General features: G+C 37.8%; 1 protein-coding gene across 1 annotated transcript in view; it reads right to left on the reverse strand.

The window, feature by feature from the left end:
- COL4A6 (collagen type IV alpha 6 chain) overlaps positions 1-16,331 on the reverse strand; it is a 423,902-nt gene that overhangs the window by 309,613 nt on the left and 97,958 nt on the right. The window lies entirely within an intron of this gene.

The raw sequence follows: 16,331 nt of genomic DNA on the forward strand, positions 1-16,331 counted from the left end.
CAGTTCCTCACCTGGGAGAATAAGTTCACTGGGATCTTTAGCAGAGTGCCCACTTAGTCAAGTGCACCAGAAAAGAGCAGACAGACAAAAGCTAAATAATATATTTAATAAATACTCATTGAGAAACTAGTAAGGTTAGGTACTATTTTAAGTGCTAGAGGTATAGCAGTGAGCATCCAAAACTTCTGCCTCTGTGGAGCCCACATTATTTGTGTGTTTGTGTGTGTGTGAGGTGGGAGTGGAAAGACACACAATAAAGAAACTAACTATAAGAGGGACCAATATATGGTTACAAAAACCAATTTGACTTTGGATGATGGGTATACAATATAGTCAACAGTTCAAGTGCTATAGGAATGTTTACTTGAAACCTATATACTCTTATTGATCAATGTCACCCTGTTAAAATTAATTTTCTGAATAAAATTTTAAAAATCTGTAGCACGGCAGATGCTGAATAGCATTATTAAAAATAAAGCAGGGAAGCCTGAGCAGGTGGTGCACAGTGGATAGAGTGTCAGACTGGGGCACAGAGGAGCCAGCTTTGAAACCCCGAGGTCACTGGCTTGAGTGTGGGATCATAGACATGACCACATGGTTGCTGGCTTAAGCCAAAGGTTGCTGGCTTGAATCCCAAGTTCACAGGCTTGAGCCCAAGGTCGCTGGCTAGAGCAAGAGGTCACTTGCTCTGCTGTAGTCCCCCTGTTAAGACACATATGAGAAAGCAATGAGTGAACAACTAAGGTGCCACAGTGAAGAATTTATGCTTCTCATTCTCTCCCTTTCTGTCTGTCTGTCTCTATCTGTCCCTCTCTCTGACTCTCCTTCTCTGTAAAATATAGAAAGAAAGGAAGGAAGGGAGGGAGGGAGGGAGGGAGGAAGGAAGGAAGGGAGGGACGGAGGGAGGGAGGGAGGGAGGGAGGGAGGGAGAGAGGGAGAGAGGGAGGGAGGAAAGAAGGAAAGAAAGATAAGGAATATCAAGGGTTGATTTAGTAGCATTTGTTGAGCATCTACTACATGGTAAGCCTAGTATCAAGTATGTTCCATACATGATGAAAGGAAAGAGAAAGAGAAGGAGAATGGGACCAGGAAGGAAGATAGCAGCTTCACTTAGCTTAAGCTTGTGCTTAGAATCAGTCGGAGGGTTGACATTGCCCAGCCTCATTATAGAGTAATGAATAGACAAGGAAGAAGGCAGAATGAGCCACTTCTCAGATTTTCATGTGTGTGGGTCTCCCTCACGGCATGTCTTCCAAATTTATTTAGGTGGCTGTTTTAAGACCAGAAACACTCTTGTTCTGATAGAGCACCCAAAGTTAAACCTATGATCTTTTGAATGACCTATATAATTCCTCTTATTCCAATTACACAAGTGACTAAGTGCACAGAGAAGAACAGCTTGAGTATGTATCCGGTGATAGGGGTTTCATGTGCCAACAAATGAAATGGGTGAGTACTATGGGGAGATATGGGTTAGCTAAATGTAGACTACGACAGAGGCAATATTTTGAAAAAGGACCAGCATGGGAGGTGGGGAAGAAGAGTGTATGACCAAGTGTAAAAGATGGAAAAAAGAGAAAGAACAAAAGTGGGGAGAAAAAGTTAGTTGAACTGCCACTGAGATCCTCAGAAACAAGTAGAAAACAAAATCTGCACTTTGCTTCCCCTGCCCAGATTTTCAACCTTGCCCTCAAAAAAACCATGATCCGAACTAAAGAGTTGGTTAAAGTACTTTTTAGGTGCTTTGTAAAATCAAGAAAGCTAAGCCATTTCTCTCATTGGGGAAGGATAGGGCTCTCAACATCAAAAACTGGCTTGTCTTTTGAATGAGGCAGCTTCTCACAGCACTACTTCCCTCCCTTAATCTCAGTCACTAAGATACATGCACAAGCTGCACAAGCCCTCTTTTGTGTGGACCTCCTTATCTAATCAAAACTAATCGCCCAACAGATCTTTGCCTAACATACTTGAGTAACAGAGCTGAAGTCTTTACCCAACCAGAGGCCCTCCAGTAAGCCCCTGTGAATGATGGGAAGGCTGGTCAGGGCTGCCTGGCTACGGGAAAGAACTTCCTCTATATTCTGTGAAAATTTTTCACACTGACAGGAATTAAATCAGATACACCAACAGAAATTTGGAGAGCAAGAATACAGTCCAATTCTCTACACCTAGACTGATTAGTAGCAGGCAGATCCAGATACTAACAACTGGAAAATAACCGAGATGACTCAAAACCTATTTTCTGTGAGTGGAGCTAAGATCTGCAATGGAGGCTGAGGAAGTCTAATAGTGTGAGGGAGGGGTTGTTGTATAAGCTGACATGGATGATAAAAGCTCAGTCTCTAAGTAGGAGCTAAAAAGGCCCCTTTGTGTAATCTAACTTGTCTAGCAAAACAGTCGAGACAGACTACAGTTCTAGTAATTGGGAGCTATAAATGGCTACCATTTATTGAGTGTTTATGGCAAACCAGGTGAATGCAATGGTGCCTTGCTCTGATGCACTCATTTAGCTCTCAAAGCAAGCCTTTTAAGTACATAGAATTATCATTCCAATGTAATAGAAAATTCTGGCTCAGAAAGGTTATGGAACTTGCCTAAAATCACATGTAATTGGATACACTGGGATTTGTACCTTGGTCAGGTTTGTTCAACACCAAAGCTTCTGTTTTTTATACTACAATGATACCACCTCCCAAGAAATCTAATCTATTTGATACAGAATTTTTCCTCATGTAATTTTTTCTCCACCACTGGGTTTTCCTTATTCTGTTCTCAGGCTTTAATGGAGGGGGAATCATAAGGTTCATTCTTCTCCCTTGTAATCTTCTCTATCTCTTTAGCTATAAGACCTTTTGAGTCTGACCAGGTGGTGGCACAGTGGGTAGAATGACGAACTGGGATCCAAGTTCGAAACCCTAAGGTCATTGGCTTGAGTGCAGGTTCATCTGTGTAGGAAAATGGCTGGAGACTACAGTCCTGAGACAAGTGTTTGGTGTTGACTTTGGAACGCCAAGTCCTGTGGTGGCAGAACACTGCCCAGGCAAGACTGATAAGATTGTTTATAGGAAACAGCTGATCCCTATAGCTTTTTTCTGCATACCTGAAAGCTATTAGTTAATCATCCTTCTCTGCACCTGAATCCATTCTAGACTAATTTGACCCAGGCTCTGCTAATTTGCTTGATGAACAAAGAAACAAATAAATACTATGAGGCTGCAGAGATCTGGGCTCTCAGTCCTAGAGGCTGGGAGTCCCCTGTACCCATCTTTCCTCTATGTTGTGTCTTGGGTGTTTTTTTTCTGAAGTCCTGCAGCACCTTCCTTTCATGCACACCTATTGCTGAGCTGGTCACGGCACATCAAGTTTGAGCACAGCTCATCAGCTTGAACCCAAGGTCGCTGGCTTGAGCAAGGGGTCACTCAGTCTGCTGTAGCCCCCAGTCAAGGCACATATCAGAAAGCAATCAATAAACAACTAAGGTGCCACAATGAAGAATTGATGCTTCTCATCTCTCTGCCTTCCTGTCTGTCCCTCTCTCTGTCTCTCTCTCTCTCTGTCTCTCTCTCTGTATCTGTCGCACACACACAAAAAAGACCTATTGAGAACTTGAAAACCGTACTGGATATAAAATTTAAAACTCACTTCTCTGAGGAAGCTTCCTTGGTTGGAAATCCCTTATGTAGTCCCAACCTCTGAATAGTAGGGAGGATAATTTAATATTCCAAGAGAGAAAGTGACAAGCCAAAGGTCAAAAAGTGAAAGGATGGTGAAGTTTCTATCAGGACTAAATCCAGGTCTCCTGAATCTCAGTCCAGCACTCTTTTTCCGAGTCTGCCTCTCCCTATGCCCCTCCTTCTGTGATTAAGCTTTCCTTCACTGCTTAAACCTATTATAGTCTCCCATCCCCTGAAAATCCATCCAACCCACTTCATCTCGTTCATTATTACTCACCCAGAGAAGGCCCTCTACATCAGTCAAGGCTGTCACCGTCAGCCCACTTCATTTTCATTTACTGGAGAGCCCCTTCATACATGTGCATGATGTTTGTAGAGTACAGTTTTCTACAACTCGCTTCACCTCCTCTGATCCATCAGCTCCCTTGAAAAATGTTTCTTTTATATTCTTTTGCATGCCTCATAGGCCTTAAAGGTGCTTTGTCAACATTGGTTAAACTAATAAATATTGTCTCCTTGAAAAACAAACAAAGAAATGTTTGCTAAAATAATATATTCTTCCCAAGAGAAAATAAAATCAGGTAAAAAGACTCCTTATCAGTTCTCATTAGAATTTGAAAAAATATACATAGTTAATTAGCCCTTGAAAAAGTCTTAGATAAGAGCTTGTGGATGCTAAATAACACTAAGCCTCACACAGACCCAATACAGGAAAGTAAGAAAATATTTTAAGCAGATTTTGTTGTCAAGAGAGTGTAATTAGATGAAAATCAAATGTGGCATATTTATAATATTATGCTTATATGCTGTAATGTCTTAAGTCAGATTAGAAGCAAAGGGATCATGAAAACATGGCAGTTCGTCTTCAAAGCAGCCCTCTATCTGCTTCATTCTCAAAACAACTCTTTGAGGTAGGAAACTGTTATTATTCCATTTGAACAATGGGTAAACTGAGTTAGGCCAAGTGACTTATGTGGGCCTAAAGTTGTCCGACATATATATAACTGGAATGGATATTCTACATATTTGTTTACCATTCATAAATCACTAATAGAATTGTCCCTAAAATGCAGATATCCCTGACATTTTAGTTTTTGAAAATAATTTAAAATGGTGTATAAATCAAATCCTATTTTCAAAATAGAGAGAAAGTTACCAGTAGTCAATGAATTCTACAGTAAACAACTACCTCCTCCATTTATCCATTTGGCAAATAATTTCCTGCCTTTTTAATAACTAAGTCCCTGGAAAAACAATCTCACAGAGAGAGAGAGAGAGAGGTAGATTCTACCAGTATAATTCAAAAAGGAGTACCAATTTGGGTTTTTTTTTGAAATGTTAATAAAATTTCATTTATTATACTGATTAGAACTTCACACGTACTATGAGAGTGAGAATAAGGGGTGACTATCTATTGACCATCCATGACACAGAAGGACTAATTATCAGCACTAGGCAGAATTTCATTCAGCTATTTGAAATCAGCAGAGAGCTCTCTGATTCATTTTAAAAAGGCTTGCAGCCTCTTTTAATAAAATTTACAGAAGTATTATCAAAGTGTTAAGTAAGTAAACTGGAAAGAAATTTCAGTGAAGTTGTCTTTTCTGAATTGTCTGTCTCCTAGAAACCATTCCCTTCCACGTGGGCTCAAGGACTTAGTGTCATTTTAAGTAATCAAAGGGAAAGCTCCGAGATTTCTAATCTAATTGCCATCTCCAGGGAAGTACCTTATTCACTCAGCTAGGTTGAAGGGGGAGAGGATCTCAGGGGATTAAGAAATGAATGATTTGGTCTATAGATTTTTGATCATTTTGATGGTGCTTGTCTCAGGAATTAGGTGTTGTTTTTCTTTCATTTCAAATTTGGTATTTACTGAAAGAAGTGTGTCTGTGTGGGTATGTGTAACAATCTACCTCTTTAGTGAACACTACTAATCTGTGATGCTTGGTAGGCTTCTCCTTAACATTTCTTTTTTTTAAGTTAATTTTAATGGGGTGACATTAATAAGTCAGGGTACATATGTTCAGAGAAAACATCTCCAGGTTATTTTGACATTTAATTATGTTGCATACCCATCACCCAAAGTCAAATTGCCTTCCATCACCCTCTATCTGGCTTTCTTTGTGCCCCTCCCCTCCCCCCACTCCCTCCCTTTCCTTCCTCCCCCCACCAAAACCACCACACTCTTATCCGTGTCTCTTAGTCTCATTTTTATGTCCCACCTATGTATGGAATCATAGTTTTTAGTTTTTTCTGATTTACTTATTTCACTCAGTATAACATTATCAAGGTCCATACATGTTGTTGTAAATGATCTGATGTCATCATTTTTTATGGCTGAGTAGTATTCCATAGTATATTTGTACCACACCTTCTTTATCCAGTCATCTATTGAAGGGTTTTTTGGTTGTTTCCATGTCTTGGCCACTGTGAACAATGCTGCAATAAACATGGGGTTGCATGTGTCTTTAAATACCAATGTTTTTGAGTTTTGGGGGTACATACCCAGTAGAGGGATTGCTGGGTCATATGGTAGTTCTATTTTTAGTTTTTTGAGGTACCACCATACTTTCTTCCATAATGGTTTTATTACTTTACATTCCCACCAACAGTGGATAAGGGTTCCTTTTTCTCCACAGCCTCTCCAACACTTGTTATTACCTGTCTTGTTGAAAATAGCTAATCTAACAGGTGTGAGGTGATATCTCATTGTAATTTTGATTTGCATTTCTCTAATAGCTCATGAAGATGAGCATCTTTTCATATGTCTGTTTGCTATTTGTATTTCTTCCTGGGAGAAGTGTCTGTTCATGTCCTCTTCCCATTTTTTTATTGGATTGTTTGTTTGTTGTTGAGTTTTATGAGTTCTTTGTATATTTTAGATATTAGGCCCTTATCTGAGCTGTTGTTTGAAAATATCATCTCCCATTTAGTTGGCTATATATTTGTTTTGTTGTCAGTTTCTCTTGCCGTTCAAAAACTTCTTGGTCTGATGTGGTTCCATTCATTTTTCTTTGCCTTCACTTCCCTTGCCTTTGGAGTCAAGTTCATAAAGTGCTCTTTATAAACAAGGTCCATGAGTTTAGTACTTATCTTTTCTTCTATGTACTTTATTGTTTCAGGTCTTATATTTAAGTCTTTGATCCATTTTGAATTAATTTTAGTACAAGGGGATAAACTGTAGTCCAGTTTCATTCTTTTGCATGTGGCTTTCCCGTTTTCCCAGCACCATTTTTTGAAGAGGCTTTCTTTTCTCCATTGTGTGTTGTTGGCCCCTTTATCGGAAATTATTTAACCATATATATATGTGCTTTTATTTCTGGGCTTTTTATTCAGTTCCACTGGTCTGTGTGTCTATTTTTCTGCCAATATCATGCTATTTTGATGGTCATGGCTCTATAATATAATTTGAAGTCAGGTATTGTAATGCCCCCAGCTTTGTTCTTTTTCCTTAGGATTGCTTTGGCTATTCGGGGTTTTTTATAGTTCCGTATAAATCTGATGATTTTTTGTTCCATTTCTTTAAAAAAATGACATTGGAATTTTGATGGGAATTGCATTGAATTTGTATATTGCTTTGGGTAATATAGTAATTTTGATTATATTTATTCTTCCTATCCAAGAACAAGGAATATTTTTCCATTTCATTGTATCTTTTTCTATTTCCCTTAACAATGCTTTGTAGTTTTCATTATATAGGTCCTTCACATTCTTTGTTATGTTTATTCCTAGGTATTTTATTTTTTTTGCTGCAACCATGAAGGGGATTTTTTTTTTTTGAGTTCATTTTCTGATGTTTCATTGTTGGCATATAGAAAAGCAATGGACTTTTGTATATTAATTTTGTATCCTGCGACCTTACTGTATTGGTTTATTGTTTCTAGTAATCTTTTTGTGGAGTCTTTGGGGTTCTCGATATATAGGATCATATCATCTGCAAAAAGTAATACCTTTACTTCTTTTTTTCCAATATGGATGCCTTTTACTTCTTTCTCTTGTCTGATTGCTCTGGCTAGAACTTCCAGCACCATATTAAGTAAGAATGGAGAGAGTGGCCAACCCTGTCATGTTCCTGATTTAAGGGGAAAAGTCCTATATTTTATGCCATTTAATATGATGTTAGCTGATGGTTTATAATAAATGGCCTTTATTATGTTGAGATATTTTTCTTCTATACCCATTTTGTTGAGTATTTTAAACATAAAATTGTGTTATATTTTATCGAATGCCTTTTCTGCATCTATTGATAAGATTATGTGGTTTTTATTCTTTGTTTTGTTGATATGGTGTATTACGTTAACCGTTTTTCATATGTTGAAACATCCTTGTGATTCTGGGATGAACCCCACTTGATCATGAGGTATTATTTTTTAATATGTTGTTGTATTCGATTTGCTAGTATTTTATTTAGTATTTTAGCATCTGTATTCATTAGAGATATTGGTCTGTAGTTTTCTTTTTTTAGGCCGTCCTTGACAGGTTTCGGTATGAAAGTTATGTTAGCCTAATAAAATGTGTTTGGAAGTATTGCTTCTTCTTCAATTTTTTGGAAGACTTTGAGTAGAATAGGAACCAAGTCTTCTTTGAATGTTTGATAGAATTCAATAGTATAGCCCTTTGGCCCTGGACTTTTATTTTTGGGGAGGTTTTTAAAAGTTTTCTATTTCCTCCCTGTTTATGGGTCTGTTTAGGCTTTTTACTTCTTCATGACTCAGTCTAAGAAGATTGCATTGTTCTAGGAATTTATCCATTTCTTCTATATTGTTGAATTTGGTGGCATATAGTTTTTCATAGTATTCTACAATAATTCTTTGTATATCTATGATATCTGTGGTGATTTCTCCTCTTTCATTTTGGATTTTGTTTACATGAGTCCTTTCCCTTTTTTCCTTGGTGATTCTTGCCAAGGGTTTGTTAATTTTGTTGATCTTTTTAAAGAACCAGCTCCTTGTTTTATTATTTTTTTCTATACCTTTTCTGTTCTCTATTTCATTGATTTCTGCTCTGATTTTTATTATTTCCTTTCTTCTGCTGGTTTTGGGTTGTCTTTGTTCTTCTTTTTCTAGTTCCTTAAGATGTGAAGTTAAGTGATTTACTTGGGCTCTATCTTGTTTGTTCATATAGACCTGTAGTGATATGAACTTCCCTCTTAGTACTACTTTGCTGCATCCCAGAGATTCTGATATGTTGTATTGTTATTTTCATTTGTCTGTATGTGTCTTTTGATCTCTGCACTTATTTCCTCTTTGACCCACTCATTTTTTAAAACTATGTTGTTTAGTTTCCATATTTTTGTGGGTTTTTTTTACTTCTTTTTTTGCAGTTGAATTCTAGTTTTAAGGCTTTAAGATCAGAAAATATGTTTGATATAGTTTCAATTTTTCTGAATATGCTGATGTTATTTTTGTGGCCCAACATATGGTCAATTCTTGAGAATGTTCTATGTGCACTAGAGAAAAATGTATACTGTGGCACTTTGGGATGAAATATCCTGTAGATGTCTATCATATCCAGGTGCTCTAGTGTTTCATTTAAGGCCAATATTTCTTTATTGATTTTCTGTTTGGATGAACAATCTAGAGCCGTCAGCGGTGTATTGAGGTCTCCAAGTATGATTGTATTTTTGTCAGTTTTGTTTTTAGGTCAGTCAGTAGCTGTCTTATATATTTTGGTGCTCCTTGGTTTGATGCATATATATTAAGTAGTGTTATATCTTCTTGATTCATGTCACCTTAATCATTATGAAATGACCACTTTTGTCTCTGTTTACCTTTGCTGTCTTGTAGTCAGCATTGTTAGATATGAGTATTGCTACACCTGCTTTTCTGGGGATGTTATTTGCTTGGAGTATTGTTTTCCAGCCTTTCACTTTGAATTTGTTTTTATCCTTGTTGCTTAGATGTGTTTCTTGTAGGCAGCATACAGTTGGATTTTCTTTTTTAATCGATTCTGCTACTCTGTGTCTTTTTATTGGTGAGTTCAATCCATTTACATTTAGTGTAATTATTGACACTTGAGGGTTTCCTATTGCCATTTTATATATTGCTTTCTATTAGTTTTGTATCTTATTTGATTCTTCTCTTTTGTTTTTCTATCATTTGTTTTTGTTTGGTTGTAATCCATACTTTGTTCTTCTGTTACTTCTTTTTTCAAGTCATGTCCTTCTGTGGTTGTTTTTTCAGGGGTGGTTACCATTAAGTAATGAAAAGGGTGCCTACCACGTTCATTGCAGTACACTATCTCATGAGTGCTTATGCACTCCATCCTCCTTTGCTCCTGTTAACTTCGTCCTCTCCCCTTTTTTGTTTTTGTTGTTACAGTTTAAATTTGATTTTATTGTGTTCTTGTTGGAGATTTTACTTGTGATTTTGTTCTTTGTATCTGGTTGGAAAACCCCCTTTAGTATTTACTGAAGTGGGGGTTTTCTGGTGATAAATTCCCTCATATTTTCTGTATCTGTGAATGTTTTTATTTCTCCTTCACATTTGAAGGATAGCTTTGATGGGTATAGTATTCTTGGCTGGAAGTTCCTCTCTTTCAGAACTTTAAATATTGGGGTCCACTCTCTTCTGGCTTGTAAAGTTTCTTCTGAGAAATCTGATGATAATCTAATAGGCCTTCCTTTATACTTTGTATTCTTCTTTTCCCTGGCTGCCTTGATAATTTTTTGTTTGTCGTTGGTTTGTGCCAATTTCATTATGATGTGCCTTGGTGTAGGTTTGTTTGGGTTAAGATAACTCAGTGTTCTGTTTGCTTTTTGAATTCAAGGCTTTAGTTTTTTCCATAGGCTTGGGATGTTCTTGTCTATTATTTGTTTGAATATGTTCTCCATTCCATTTTCTCTCTCTTCTCCTTCTGATATACCTATTATTCTTATGCTGCTCTTTTTGATAGAGTCAGACAATTCCTCTTTTTTTTTTTAATTCGTGAGTCTCTCTCCTCTTTTCTCTATGGTGCCTCTAGTTGTCTGTCTTTTATGTCACTAATTCTCTTTTCTATCTGACCTGTTCCATTAGCAAAGCTTGTTACCTCATTTTTCAGTTTTTCATCTCTGTTTCATTTGATATCATAGTTTCACTTTCCTTAATAATATATTCTTTCTGTTCGTTGACTTGTTTTTTGAGCTCCCTAAATTGCCTTTCTGTGTTTTCTTGTATATCTCTGAGTATTTTTAGGATTTCTATTTTAAATTCTCTTTCATTTAACTCCAAAGTTTCCAGTCTATTAAAATTTTTTCTATAGAGTTTTCTTTATCTATCTGTGCTACATCTCTGTCTTTTGTATCCATGATATTCGATTTCCTTTTCCTTAATGGCATCTGAGGGTGGTTTTGTTAATAACAATAATAAGAATTGATAAAGAATAAAAAATAAAAAAAATTTAAATTATTATTTCTTTTTTGGGGGAAAATACCATGAAAAACTGAGAATTATATTTTTCTAAATGTAACAAAAACTTCCTAGAATGGAGGGCCTGAGTTGGGGAGAAGTGACAAGGGGCAAAAAACAAGGTAAGGACTCACAAAATACTACAAGGAAAAAATTTGGATCAAGAATAAAATAATTTGCTTGTAAATGATGGTCAAATAAGAGATATAGTGAAAGAGACAAAAAGAAAAAAAAAAAGGAAAAAATACTATTGTATTAAGTGGTACAAAAACTACATAGAATGGAGAGCTGGGGTTGGGGAGAATGCTAATGAGTTAAAAAGCGAAGTAAAAAGCACACAAAATACCATAAAGAAAAATTTGAATATAAAATAAAATAATTTGTTTGTGAGTGAGGATAGAATGAGAGGAAAAGTGAATGAGAAAAGAAGAAACCAAGAGAGAAGGAGAAAACAGAAAAAGAAAGAAAAAAAGGAGAGAGTTAAGGTTTTTGGAATGTAACCCTCATAGAGAGAAAGAAAAGAGAAAAAAAAAGAAATGTGACACCTATGGGTAATGAAGTTCAAGATGAAGGGAAAAAAATAAGATGGAAAGGGAATAAAAGGACCAAAGGGGAAGAAAAAAAATAAAGATGAAAAAATGAAGGAAAAAAAAGTGGAAAAAGTTATAAAGACTGGATTATTCTTGATTTTGACAGGTTATCTTCCTTTTTTCTTCTTCTCTTTCTGTTTGGTCTGTGGCACTGTACCCCAGGCTCTGCCCCTGTGGCACACTTAGGTAGAGATTTGCAGTTGATATGTCGCTATGGCGATGATATATACTAGGTCTCAGTCTCGTTGGTAGTCGGGGCTTGTTAGCATTTGCAGGCTCCAACAATAGGACAGTCCGTTTTCCCAGAGCCTCTCTCCAAGTCTCTCCTTCCTGAACCAGCAACCTGTTGAACCAGCTGTAAAGTTGCCCCTGCCACTGCCTGGAGATTAAGAGGCCCTAAGAGCTGGCAAATCCCCACTTTATCTCCACTCAACGCAGGGCTCTGAGTAAGGCTTTGCCAGCCAGAGCTGCCAGTGTAATCAGACAGGGTTGGGAGCAAATTCCTCTCAAAGTGTCTTTCTGTGAGCCTCCAGGCATGTCTAGTATGCCTCAGCACTCTGTGGGACCACTCTCTCCAGGCTCTTTGCACTTTGTAACCTGTATTGGCTGGCAGGAAGATGCCCTAGTCATTGCATGCAGAACAGGAGGTCTTAAAAGCTGCCAAGTCCCTCCTTCAGGTCATTTTAGAGCACAGCCCTGAGTATGAAAGCTCTGCTTACCAGAGCCACCAGCTTAAGTAGGTAGGGGGGCAAGTTGACTTCTGTTCTTTCTCCTTTCTAAGGTTCCCGGGTATGTCTAGTTAAATTTGCCTTAGCATTCCATGGGATTGCTCTCTGCAGGCTTCTCCCTTGTTAAAAGGCCTACAGCCTAGCCTGCCCAACTTCTGCAGTGTACTTGAGGTCTGTTCCATAGGAATGTGTTTTTCACCCTGTATTGGCTGGCAAGAAGTTGCTCCAGCTACTGCGTGCAGAGCAAGAGGCCCTAAAAAGTATCACGTCTCTCCATTGGTTTCTCTTAGCTCACTGACCTTTGTTCAGTGTATGTGTATTTCAGATGCTCCTGGGATCCTTTTTCTGTCTCTAGTTGTCAAACCTGTTGAAATTTCAGGGAGATGTATTGGGAGCCCTCCTCATGGTGCCATTTCTCTGACGTTGACCTCCTTAACATTTCAAGGGCTACAAATCCCTGATCTCATGAATCTGAACAAATTTTACTGGGAAATGAAAGAAAATAGTATTATCTTAAAATATCATTTTTTTTCCTGTGTTGCTTGCAGAAGAGATATTTTATAATTGCAATCAGTGAGACTTTAGAAACCTAACATGCTATCAGAGATTCTTGGGTACCAACATCTTGCTTTTGACAACATTCTTTGTATTCTGGAATAGGTGTCCTATTCCAACATTTTTTTGTTTGTTTGTTTAAGATTTTACTTATTTATTTGTTTGTTTGTTTGTTTATTTATTCATTTTAGAGAGGAAAGAATGAGAGAGAGTATGGAAAAAGGAGCAGGAAGGATCAACTCCATACGTGCCTTGAGCAGGCTAGCCCAGGGTTTTGAACTGGTGACCTCAGTGTTCCAAGTCAGTGCTTTCTCCACTGCGCTACCACAGGTCAAGCCAACATGATCTTTTCTTGACATATCTGAATATACCGGTCAGGCTCCTGCCTGGTATACAGCCTTTGCATTCTCACATTTGGGGCCATATGCTTCCCACTTGCAACCTCAACCATGCTCCAACCTACAGGATCAATCAAAATAATTGTTTAACATTGGGGGGCATTTAAAGAGCTCTACCTTGACTCTCTACTCTACAGTGTGTCCGTAAAAACATGGTGCACTTTTGACCGGTCACATGAAAGCAACAAAAGCCGATAGAAATGTGAAATCTGCTGGTCTAGTCTTTATTTTATAGCCCAATTCTCATAATTTGATGGCTCTTCTATTCATTTAACATCAGTGAGCTTTAATGAGCATCTATGATGTGACAGGAACTCTAGTTAGGCCTTAGAGATAACTCAGCTTACTCAGGTTTCAGACATGGCAGCTTAAAATATCACAGGATTTGTTCAAAGCTACAGTTATGCCCAGGGTACTATGAGAGTCCAGAAGAGACATAATCACCAACTCGTACACCTGTTAATAATGGAAATGTAATCCTTCTATGCTTTCCTGAATTGTTCAGGTTGCCTGAGTTCCATAGCACCCTTAGCTTAGTATTCTAGTATTTGTAGGGTTAAAGCCATGCTCTGGGGGATATATATATATATGCCCTAACCCTTTCACAGGCACATTTCCTTAGAACAAGCCACTGTTAAAAATTTCTATATGTTATGCATGTGAACTTTCACCTGATTTCATGGTTTATAAAGAAAAAAGGTTGAGCCAGACCGGGTAACAGCTGGTTAAAGTGTTGTCCCGGTATGCTAAGGTTGTGGGTTTGATCCCTGGTGAGGACCATATAAGAATCAACCAACAAATGCATAAATAAGCAGAAAAACAAATCAACCTCTCTCTCTCTCACCCCTCTTCTTTCTCTCCTTCTCAAAATCAATAAATAGCTTGACCAGGAGGTTACACAGTAGATAGAGCATCAGACTGGGACTCGGAGACCCAGGTTCAAAATACCAATGTTGCTGGTTTGAGTGTGGGCTCATCTGGTTTGAGCACAGCTTAAACCCAAGGTCGCTGTCTTGAGCAAGTGGTCACTCAGTCTGCTGTAGCTTCCTAGTCAAGGCAGATATGAAAAAGCAATGAATGAATAACTAAGGTGTGGCAATGAAGAATTGATGCTTCTAATCTCTCTCTCTTCTTGTCTTTCTGTCCCTCTTTCTGTCTTTGTCACACACACATAAATAAAATAAGTCAATAAATAAAATTTAAAAAAAGAAAAAAGGTCGAGCTGTTTTTAAACCTAACTAAGCACCAGAGTCCCTTGAGTTTCTTTTCAAATAGTACACATTTATTATTATTAATATTTTTTACAATCACTGTCAGTCAGGTCTTTGGGAGCAGTTTATCTTGGTAATTCACACCCTGGGTCTCACCTTAGACTACAATCAAGATGTCATCTTGGGCTTCAGTCATTTGAAGGCTTGCTTATGGATGGAGGAGCCTCTTTAAAAGTGCCTCACTCAAATTACTGACCAGTTTCTGTAGGAGACCTAATTTCTTCTCCATGTGAATATTTGAGTGTCCTCATGATGAGGCATTGGACTTCCTATACATAAGTGATCTAAGAGGCCAAAATGGAAGCTGAAATGTCTTTTATAACCTAGACTTGGACATCATACAGTGTTACTTCTCCCATATTCTGTTGGGAACATAGACAGGATCTAAGTCAGTGTGGGAGGTGACCACAGAAAGGTTTGAATAGCAGGAGTTGATCATTCCTGGGTGTTGTCTTGGAGACTAGTTACCACAGGCACAGAACAAAGCAAAGAAGAGTGGAAAATGAATTGGTTGTAGTTGGAAGGTGGTATAAATCAGGAGAAAACCAGCACCCTTTATTGACCACCCTCATAAAATATTGCATGCATTCCTGACATTCCATTACTCTATTTTATTTTTCTTCACAGGACATAATGCTACCTGAAATATTACATATTTATTTGTTAATTATTTCACTTTGTGATTTCTCCACATGAATGCAAACTCCATGAAATAAGGGACTTAGCCTATTTTGTTCCCTGTTGGCACATAACCTTTAATGAAGTGTTTGTGTATTTGAAGGTAAAACACTTGAGTTTTTCAAAGTTCCAGATTTTCTGATCTCCTCCTTAGAAATTCTAATTTTAGAAACCTGGAAGTCTATATCGTTCTAAAAGTGTCCCAAGTGATTTTCATAATCACACCAGTTTATGAATCATTGCTGTAAACAGTATAGAAGTCTTTGATGTTTTTAGTGACCTGTCCTAACTTGAGGGTACCTGGAAATAGAATTGATTATTGGATGAGGGGGAGAATGAGAGAGAAATAAAGAAAAGAAAGGGTGGAAAGGGAGGGAGGAGAGAGAGAGAGACAGAGAGAGAGACAGAGACAGAGAGAGAGAGAGGGGATATAGTGGGTTTAAGAAGGAATCTAGCCTGACCTGTGGTGGCGCAGTGGATAGGGCGTCTATCTGGAAATGCTGAGATCGCCGGTTCAAAACCCTGGGCTTGCCTGGTCGAGGCACATGTGGGAGTTGATGCTTCCAGCTCCTCCCCCCTTCTCTCTCTCTCTGTCTCTCTCTCCCTCTGTTTCTCCTCTTTAATAATGAATAAATAAATAAATAAATTTAAAAAAAAAAAAAGAAGGAATCTAGTCTAGCAGGCAGTTCAAGATTTCATTTATACAATATCTATCGGGCACCTGATATGTGTAAAGCAGTGTTGTAAGCATTGGAGATACCACAGTGATGGAAGAAACAGACAGAAATCTTTAGAATCATATAATTTATGTTCCAGTGAGCTGATGGTGAAGGTGGCATGAGGACTGCATGCCAGAGGTGTGAGGCAGAGCACAGAAATAGGCATACAAACAAAATATATGGAAATAGAAGTTAGCAAGTGATTGGTATAGGTGGTAAGGAAAGATTAGAAGGAATGGGTTTTTGTTTTTTTTTAGTTTTTAACTATGCACATGTATAGCTTTACAATTATTTTTTTTAAAAAAAGCTTTCGTGCACAAGGAATTATGA

The sequence above is a fragment of the Saccopteryx leptura genome, chromosome X, assembly GCF_036850995.1.
Source record: "Saccopteryx leptura isolate mSacLep1 chromosome X, mSacLep1_pri_phased_curated, whole genome shotgun sequence".
Classification (NCBI taxonomy): domain Eukaryota; kingdom Metazoa; phylum Chordata; class Mammalia; order Chiroptera; family Emballonuridae; genus Saccopteryx; species Saccopteryx leptura.